This window comes from Bidens hawaiensis, unplaced genomic scaffold (genome assembly GCF_021521415.1).
Source record: "Bidens hawaiensis isolate Kalapana, Puna unplaced genomic scaffold, B.hawaiensis_p1.1 tig00000055_1, whole genome shotgun sequence".
In the NCBI taxonomy this organism is placed as follows: domain Eukaryota; kingdom Viridiplantae; phylum Streptophyta; class Magnoliopsida; order Asterales; family Asteraceae; genus Bidens; species Bidens hawaiensis.
In genome coordinates, this window is record NW_027491016.1 from 764,412 (window position 1) to 775,503 (window position 11,092).

An 11,092-nucleotide genomic window follows, 5' to 3' on the forward strand; every position below is an offset into this window, starting at 1 on the left:
ATCATCGGTTTAAACAAACTACACGGGTACAATACGATGAATAATCAAATTTGTAAAATTCTATCACATTATTAAAACATAGCAAAGTTCAAGGTTCATTATGTAATTATAGTTTAATATATGTTTTAAAGTAATCTTAAACTTAGAGGACTAAATATGCAAATGTGGTTTAAATTAGTATTATTAAAATAAAAACCCTCCTAGCCGTACACTATTCACGTTTTTCCGGCCATCACCTCCGGCCAAGTGCCGGCGACGAGATGAAACCTCCGGCAGCCCCTAAGCATCCTCAATCCTCGTTCTTTGACCCGCTTTCTAAGTGCAACGTATTTAGACGACCATGACAACCAAAAATCAACATATTGATTTTGTAATAACGTCCTATAACCATAATATAATTCCCATAACCTCCGCCGGAAAACCGGCCATAACTAAATCGACAATTAATCGTCCTCGGCTCCAATATTTAGTATAAACAGGATCCTTGCATTCATCTGAACTCGCTCATTACCTCTAATTGCATTATTATAATCTCTATAACCTTCAATTTTCGACTCTTATTCTCGGATTCCGGCATCCACTGTTCGTCCCTTCTCCGGCACCAATTGAGGTAATTAAAACATGGATTTGAATCATTTTTACTCGTTAATCTTAACTCCTAACATATTTCGATCAAAAACGGAACACATCAAAGGATTGAAAGCTAGGGTTTTATGGGTTGAAGATGAACATGAGTGTGTGTTTATATATTTCAGTTTCTGGTTTACAACCAAGTGTTACACTAGATTAGTTGGTTGTTCTCCTTGCTAGTGACCATACAGACCCGGTTGCGAATCCGAGTCAGGCCGTACGTCTTCAAGCTTTTATTTTTATTTTTTTAAACCATTTTCTAATTATATTAAACCAAATTAAAATCATTAAAAATCATAATAAAATATTAAAAATCATTTTAAATTAAATAAAATTTATATAAATTAAATATAAAATACATTTAATCTATTTCGCTTAAAAACCGAACTTCTGCTTTCTTAAAACGTGAATTTAAAATTTTCTATTTAACTCTGATCGTAACATTTAAATCATTTAAAATTCTTTTCGTTAAAACGTTAAGTATTTTTCCAGCTTGTAAACTTTAATCCAAGAGTCCCGAACATATAAACTTTACGCCTTCATCAATAAACTAATTATATTATACTAATAAATGCGTTTCCGTTAAAACATAAATACTAATATAATAATAATTAAGAAATATAAAACTAGTAAAATGATCCCTAAACTTCAATATGAGTTAATCAATATATAACCCCGTTAGATTATCGATTGAGTCTCGTATTCGTTTATCTTAGCTAGTGCGGATCCTTCAAGTTGGATTTTGTGACACGTTCAGTTCATACGTCGTTTACAACTTTACAACACATTCGGTTATTACTATCATCTCAACTCATAAGGTGAGTTTCTCACAAGCTCTTTTTAAACGTTTTCATATTTTGGGGTAGCATATGTATCTATTACAAATTCAAGGATTACGATTTCAATTACAAACTACAATTCACTATATGGACTTGTGTGTTACTTGATTACTTGCTCGAATTTACTTGCACGTGGTAGACTCAATAAGTATGATCATGCGCTCCCCTTTACACTCAAGTCCATTGTATCTAATGGAAAAGGGCCTCATTATCCGAGTACTTTGGTTTTTACCAATTAGAAAGGATCTTACTTGCGCGATTACCCGAGTACGTTGGTTGATACCAACTGGAAAGGACTTTACTTGCTCGTTTATCACTTGCCCATGAATTGTATAATTTTTACGTATTATATTAAACTGTGGGAATCTCACCGGCTATGTTCGTAGCTAACTTTATTTTATATATATGTTACAGGTGTAGAGATACGAGGATGAAAGTTAGAAGATACATAGCATGCTTTTAGGATATCCAAAGAAAACTTATCATTTTGTTTATTTATTTGTTACAACTTGTATTATTTGATAAACTAGTGTTACATGAAGATTTAAATGAACTAATGTTATTATGGTCACCTAACAGTGTATCTGTATGTCACACTCAGACGTTTCCGATTTAGCCGAGGTGTTACATAACATGTCAGGGGCATAATCATCCAATGTGTTATATTATTATGGAAACATTATCAATCTATAATTATCATTTTTTAATCCAAATTTAAAACACAACACCAAGAACATCACAAGATATATAACAATGTGTTTTAAATCAAAATAATCAAAGATTAAAAAAACACAAGATTTTAATCTGAATTTAAAACACAATACCAAGAACTAAAACACACTATCTGAATTACCAGAATAACACACTGAAACAAATTTTAAAACACCAGATTTTAATCCAAATTTAAAACACAATACCGAATGTATAATAACTTCTATATTTATTCCAAAAATAATAAAACACCTATGAACAATCTTACCCCTATGTGTTATAATTTATCTAACGCGCAAGATTATTTCCTACACTTTTTAGAAAATGCCAACTTCTTATTCTAACCTTGCTCTATAGTTTAATATATATAAATAGTTGTAAAACCCAATGTATGAAATATTACTTTTAATTGTGTAGCTCTTTGTTACTGACTCTCATTATCTTCTCTATCGCATTTGTATTATATTCTCTAATAAAGTAGGTATTACCGGAATCATATTATCCGACTTGCTTTAAAAGTTGGGTTAGTTTTTCAGGATATTAATTAACTCAATATCCTAGTATTTGTAATTTGTTTTAACACCTAAACTTCTTTTCAAGCTAAAACTTATATATAATTTATGAATTTATGAAGTTATAATATATAAGACACGTTTTAATAACTTAACTGATAAATCAATGGAAACAGTTGTTTTTAAGAGTAAGAAGACCAATAATTTTAGAGTTTATTTAAACAAAAGTGCTAATATGGCAAAAATGAAATAAAGCCGGCTTCTAAGTAGCTGACATATACATTTCTTGCTGGTTTATTTAAGGCCACTACATGTTTATTCGTTGATCTAATGCATGACTTCCTAACACCCAAGACTAAATTGTTTAAGAAAGCTTCATGTTTTTTTTTAAGTAATATTGTAATAAGACAATATAATATTAATCTTTAACTATTACAACACGAAACTCATATACTTTATTATATGTCAACATGAAATTAAGCAAACTAACAAATATGTAATGATAACATACACCATTTCCTAGTTGTAGGGGTATGGTACTAAACCCGGTTTTACAACCCTAAATTTATTATGTTTGGCTTATTTTATTATATGGACTAATATAATGTTATTGGGCTGAGGGGGTTTTGTGGAGGTAACCTTAACTGGGCTAGGCCCATTAGGGTACCATGATGGTGGCCATGAGGCTCTCTATATAAGGAGGTCTCCACCTCTTTGTTAGAGGGTCATGCTCAATAAGAGCCACCACCCTATTTTTGTGTCTGTAAACAAGAGATCCTGAGGATTTCTTAGCAGTCACCTCCACACCCCCGAAAAGCCATTGCAGGTCTCAAGCAATCGAAGAAGAAGATCAAGTCGTGGTTCGTTTCATCTCGAAAATCCGTGGGAACATCGTCATGGATCAGGTCAGATTCATTTCATGCTTCGACATTGGCGCCATCCGTGGGACGGCAACGAACTACCCTTCGATTTTCGTCTCGGCTGTCAGATCTCTCCCAGGAAAAACCCAGATCTGGAAGTTTACAGAAAAAGGCTTCAAGGCTTGTTCTATTAAAGCTCAAAAAGATCCATAGATCTAAAAGAGGCTTCCAGATCTGTGCAAAAAAGAAACTACTTGATTCGGATGATCAAGCCTCCGGATCTGTGATGGTTTTAAATTCTCTCCGCTACGAGCTTCAGATCTATCTAGATCTGATTTACAAATCCAGATCTAGATTACAGACCTGGATTTTAGGTTTAAAATTACAGATCTAACTCTCAAATTGTAGATCCAAAAATTACCAGACTTCCGCCGCCATGCACGCGCGCTCGCGGATTCTCACTCCGCAGCCATGCATGTGCCACCGCGGGAACCACCATGTGGGTTTCGCGCAAAAGACCTCCACCATGTAGGTTTTGCGCAGAAGACTGCCACCACGCATGCTCGCCAGCGGGTCACCGTTCCGCCGACATGCGTGAGCGCCCGTGGAAACCACCGCGGGAACCACCATGTGAGTTCGAAAGACGACTCAATGCTTTTGGTTTTACGTAAAAGTCTCCAACGCCATGCAGGTGCGCGCAACCCTCTACCATGCGTGTGCGCAACTCTCCGCCATGCACGCGCGCTCGCGAGTCACCACTCTGTCGCCGTGCATGCGCACATAAGGCCAAGCGCCAAACTTAAAAGGTTGGGAATCCTCATAAACCCATAAGGCCAAGCGCCAAACTTAAAGGATGGGAATCCTCATAAACCCATAAGGCCAAGCGCCAAACTTAAAGGTTGGGAATCCTCATAAACCCATAAGGCCAAGCGCCAAACTTAAAGGTTGGGAATCCTCATAAACCCATAAGGCCACGCGCCAAACTTAAAGGCTGGGAATCCTCATAAACCCATAAGGCCATGCGCCAAATTTAAAGGTTGAGAATCCTCATAAACCCATAAGGCCACGCGCCAAACTTAAAGGTTGGGAATCCTCATAAGCCCATAAGGCCATGCGCCAAACTTAAAGGTTGGGAATCCTCATAAACCCATACGGCTTCGCGCCGAATACAAGACCGAACGCGGCTCCGCTCCGCTCAACACGCCGTCATAATTAAACCTATTAACACAGGCCACGTCATATGCGCGCCACCGCGGGTCAACCATTCCGCCATTCTACATGCGTACCGCCATGATGCTTGAGCGCAGTCGCATATCACATGCTCACGCACCACATATGCTCACGCACCACATATGCTCACGCATCACATATGCTCACGCATATTACATATGCTTACGCATCACATGCTCACGCATATCACATCAGCGCACGCAACATCTGTGCATGGCGCATGACACAGCCTGTGCGCACGCGCATGCAACATCTGCGCGTGGCGCATGACACAAAGTCTGTGCGCACGCGCATGCAACATCTGCGCGTGGCGCATGACACAAAGCCAAAGCCTATGCGCAAGCGCATGAAACATCTGCGCGTGACACAAAGCCAAAACCTATGCGTAAGCGACACAACAAATGAGAATAGTCTAATCCCAAATCAGGATAAGGACAACTTTATTTTAGCAGCAATGAACTAGGGGACTATCGTGGTATACCACCACTACATTATCGCGATGGAAGACATCCGAATCTTAGGGCGGGAGCCTAACAATATCCCAAACGGCCACGCGCTAATTTGATATGTTTTTGCAGGTTCGGCTACGAGTCGCACAAGCACATATGACATTATTATTATCTGGCCGATTGCGCCTCCATTATTATTTTGAAAACAAGCTGGGATAGTCATCCTGCGTAGAAGAGGCCCTTGTGGGCCAGTCATTATCGTCATATTATAGCTCATAAGCCGCAACGTGCGCAAGCTTCATTATTTTTATAGCTGGTAAGTCGCATCGCGCGCAGGCTTCATTATTCTTATAACTCATAAGCTACCCCGCGCGCAAACTATTAAGCATCATCATCGAGATGCGCGCTCTATCTTCTATCAGGCCTCGCGCCACTATCGTAAGTCGACATTGCGCGCAAGCTTCATTATTTTATAGCTCGTAAGTCGCCTCGCGCGCAAGCTTCATTATTTTTTTAGCTCGTAAGTCGCCTCGCGCGCAAGCTTCATTATTCTTATAGCTCGTAAGCTACCTCGCGCGCAAACTATTAAGCATCATTATCGAGATGCGCGCTCTATCTTTTATCAGGCCTCGCGCCACTATTGTTATGATTCGTGCTATATCTTATTCATGCCAGTGCACCATCATTATCATAAAGATCACAACACGTCACCATCATGGAGAAAACCTCCCAAAACTAAAAGACCATAAAGACAAGGCCGAAGAAAAGGGAAAAACCGCCTCATGTCATAACACACCTTATAAAGTCCAGCGCTCCACCTAAACGCTTGCACGCCTAGGAGCAACACTGGACTTGGGGGGCTTGTAGGGGTATGGTACTAAACCCGGTTTTACAACCCTAAATTTATTATGTTTGGCTTATTTTATTATATGGACTAATATAATGTTATTGGGCTGAGGGGGTTTTGTGGAGGTAACCCTAACTGGGCTAGGCCCATTAGGGTACCATGATGGTGGCCATGAGGCTCTCTATATAAGGAGGTCTCCACCTCCTTGTTAGAGGGTCATGCTCAATAAGAGCCACCACCCTATTTTTATGTCTGTAAACAAGAGATCCTGAGGATTCTTAGCAGTCACCTCCACACCCCCGAAAAGCCATTGCAGGTCTCAAGCAATCGAAGAAGAAGATCAAGTCGTGGTTCGTTTCATCTCGAAAATCCGTGGGAACATCGTCATGGATCAGGTCAGATTCATTTCATGCTTCGACAAAGTAATATTGTAATAAGACAATATAATATTAATCTTTAACTATTACAACACGAAACTCATATACTTTATTATATGTCAAACATGAAATTAAGCAAACTAACAAATATGTAATGATAACATACACCATTTCCTAGTTGCAGCTTCTTTCAACTCCTCCATGCAACCTTCTTGTTGAACCCGAAAGAATGCACACATTATCACCATTTTAATCAAACTAATGTTACGAATCATGAAAACTGTACCTCAAATATTTTGAAGTGTATCAAGAACATGTATCAACTCATGCACAACATTTTTCATATTCATTCTTTGTGGCGGAGAATCCACGGTGCATGATACTCCAATCTTGATTATTACAGCCAAACTTTCTTCAATTTTCTTTACATTTGGTTCTCTGTTTTGCATAAAATCTTCATCCTCTTGATAAACATTTAGAATGCTAATATCAACAACATCCATTACATGGTCTGGCAAGGCCATAGAAGCATATTTATGAAGGTTAAGGCCTTCTTGAAAGATATGATCCGTCGGTGGTTTCCCAGTCATCACTTCTAGTAATAATATTCCAAAACTATAGATATCCCCACTGCTTGTCATCTCGTTCCCAAGACCATACTCTGTATGTGATAGAAAATAATAAAAAAATAATGATAATACTATAAGCTAGTAATATGAACACATAAAAACATAAATGTATTACCTGGAGCAACATAACCAATTGTTCCTCTAATACCGGTTGAGCTATTTTGGTATGAAGTTGTTCCAAGAAATCGAGCTAAACCGAAATCTCCAACATGAGCCATGGACAACACTTGGCACACAATGATTGTGAATATAATCAAGTGCAGATGCAACATCCACAAGAATATTTGTTATTTGAAGAAGATTCAGTCTTGTTGCACTTTCACTTGAATGCAACCAATCGTGTAAACTCCCTTTGGGCATGAATTCGTACACCAAAGCTTTGAAATCATTTCCTTGAAAGTCAATACTTGAACATGAAGTTATTATCTTCAACAAATTCCGATGTCGAATGTTCCGCCATGCTTCACACTCCCTCATAAAGCTTTTTTGAGCTCCTCGACTATGAAGATGTAAAACCTTGACAGCAATAAATCTATCATCATATTCATCAAGGATCCCTTTATAAACTGAACTGAACCCACCATTTCCAATTAAATTGGCCTCAGAGAACCCATCTGTAGCCTTGAGAAGTTGATTATATGAAACTTTCAAGAATCGTTTGCTCATTGATGATTGGGACATACGCTTCTTACTTCTCTTCTTACACCAAGCATAGCCCAAACATGTGATGGTGAAAAGTGTGGTTGCAATCAAAATAATCACTACAAAAAATGGAAACTTTCTTTTATGCTTTTTTATTTCCTTGCATCTGGGTAACCTAAGTTCAAGAATGCCACCACAAAGCTTATTATTCCCCAAAATAAAGAACGATGTCGCATTAGCAAACACTCCTAATGTTGGTACTTCGCCCTCAAAATCATTATATGAGAGGTTCAAATAATGCAACCGTGCTAAATATTTAGGGATCTGGCCCGATAAATTATTATGAGACATGTCGAGTTCAACCAATCCTTTCAAGGAACTAAACGATGATGGTATCGTACCTTCAAATAAGTTTCCTTTGAGAGACAATCTTGAAAGGCTAACACAACCACCAAGGCTAGCAGGAATGCTACCTACTAAATTATTATCGGATAAATCTAAATTACTCAACATTTTGAGGTCTCCAACCTCGGTTGGAAGTGAACCAAACATGTTGTTTTGAGAAAGGCCCAATCTTACGGATAGGGATGAAAGTTGAAGAAGCTGTATAGGTATTTTCCCGTTAAGTTTGTTTTCGTCAAGGTGCAACTCTAATAGATTACGACAATTTCCAAGGCTAGATGGAATACTCCCTTCTAACATGTTGATAGATAGATCAAGTTTGATCATCAATGATAAGTTCCCCATGGTTGAGGGAATGCTTCCTGAAAGTTGGTTACCACTTAAAAAAGCAACTTCTAGATTTTTAAGGTTACCAATGGTTGAAGGGATGCTTCCTATGAATTGGTTTCCATGTAAATGTAAAGCCTTCAAGCCAACTAGATTGCCTATTGATCTAGGGAGGGTTCCATGTAATTGATTGTTTCCTAAATACAAATACTGGAGTTCATTTGAAAGATTACCTATTGATCTAGGGAGCACTCCTTGAAACTTGCAACTAGCTAGAGCCAAAGTCTTTAATCTTGTGCAATTCTGTAAAGAATCAATAAATTTCATTTCATCAACCTCATTGCTTCCAAAGAGGTTATGACCTAAAGATATAGATTCAATATCTCTTAGTTTTGCAAAGTCGATTGCCAATTTCCCACTAAACTTGTTATTGTCCACACCAAGATAAATTAATCTCGAACAATTAGAAATAGATGGTGGAAGAGGCCCCGTCAGTTGGTTATCCCACAGCATAAGGGAAAGAAGACGAGGGAACATTGTACCCATGGCTAGAGGAAGATTACCGGTCAGATTATTATCAGGCATGATAATATTAGTTACGAGTGAAAGGTTATAAAAGGAGTGGGGGATTGTTCCCGATAAATTACATCTACTCAAGTAAAAAAGTTGTAAACTTTTCCAATTGCCTAACGTGTCTGGAATGCTGCCACCCAAAGGATTATTGCTAACAGAGAACTCTTGCATTGATGTGATATTCCCTAAGAACGGTGGAATTCCACGTGTTAGCTTATTATAGTGAAGCTTAAGAGAAGTAAGTTTGGAGAGGAAACCGATCTCTTTGGGTATGCTTCCAACTAGCTCATTGAAGGAAAGATCAAGCATTTCAAGGTTAGAACAACGAGATATGTTAGCTGGAATAACCCCTTTGAATTTGTTTTCCTGCAGATAAAGGATACGTAGCCTTTGTAGACGATCCAATTCACGAGGGATGTCTCCTTGAAAAGTGTTGTTAGCGAGTGAGAGCCCGTCGAGGAAGCTGAGATTGCCTACATGAGGAGACAAAGTGCCTTGTAGACCTTTCCATTCAAGGTCTAGGATTGCCACTCTTTTATGCCCCTTCTCACATATAACACCAGTCCAATCACAAAAATGAAGGGAATTATTCCATGAGGTTAGAGCTCCTTACGGATCGTGAGTGATCATCGACTTGATCTTGAGTAAAGCCTGGTGATCAGTCTCGTTTCCGTTGCCATAGACAACCGAGATGACAGTAGAAGCTACAAGTATTGCAGTAACATAAAAAAAGAAATGAACACAAGAGAAGGACGATAAGCAAATAATTGGTTGTTTTGAGTTCATTTTAGTCTGGAATAATGAAAGTGATGATAAGGATGTACACTTGTTGGCCTTTTATCATCAGTGTAGCCAATGTTCTGTATCACCTTCACCTAATCAAATTAGTTAAGGGTCAACTTGATGATATTTGAAGGAAAGGAGGCTAATCTCAATGGCGTGATTGAAGAATTAAAGGTGTTAAGTTTTTTTTGGGTTGTCGACTTGTCGCCGAATTTAAGCCTAAACTTACAAAGGTGGTGGGAGTATTTGATTTGTTGTAAGAGTCAAAGGGTGATTTGGTGATGATACTTTTGTATCGGTTGTATAGCTGCTTGTACGATAGCATTGGCTTGTTATATTTTAATAAGCACTTGATTGATTGTTAAACAAAAAAATAGTTAAGGGCATGTTTAAATTAGAATTCGTAGAAGTTCAAAAGAATTGGAATTTAAATCCTGCGACATGACGTGTCGGTGCGACAACAGATGGAATTGAAATTTTGGTTAATTCCAATGAAATCCATTTTAAGTGGAATTCATAAATCCTTCTAATTTTTACAGGGAGAGAATTCTAATTCCACTAAGAAGTAAGAAGTTAACAAACCGACATTTGTTTCGCCCGTCTACTTGTTGTCCCGGTCATGCTAGCGACGTGCGGGCTCTCCTTTTCTATTTCCTCGTCATGTCACATGTGCTCGATTAATACAGCACTGAAGTTATTTGTTAGGTTCTTTTGTTTTGTACGTACTCCCTTAATGAAGTTGGGCCCTTCTTAACGTGTGGACTCCAAATATACAAACTTTCCACACTGCAATTATTATTGTTGTTGTTAATTCTTTGAAGGACAGACATAATGTAAGGGTAAAATTAAAATAAAAAGTACAATAAAAATTAGAAGGGTGAGAATGAATTTAATTCATTGATTTTAAATTTGGATGGTGAGGATTAATTTGATAATAAAAATTGGGAAAAACATTAAAACTAGTCCTTTATGTTTGTACGTTTTTTCAGTAGACGTCCTTTCACAAACTTAATGACAGAAAACGTACTTGATGTTTCAAATTCCTATCACTTTACGTCCTTTGACACTAACCTCGTTAATTTATCTCGTTAAATATACTCATGTGCACAAAGGATGAGGGTAGTTTTGTAAATTTACATATTTATTTAATAATTGAAAATAAAAAAACATTAATGTATTTAAAAATAAATCTCTCTCTTTCTCTCTCTTTATTGCACTTCACCCACCACCACCACCAACACCCACATCCCTTCGGCAACCACCAGCATCCCCGCCACCATC

The 11,092-nt window shown here is 37.9% G+C and overlaps 1 pseudogene; it reads right to left on the minus strand.

The window, feature by feature from the left end:
- Positions 1-6,742: 6,742 nt before the first annotated feature.
- Positions 6,743-9,814, minus strand: LOC143548849 (uncharacterized; annotated as a pseudogene).
- Positions 9,815-11,092: the final 1,278 nt, after the last annotated feature.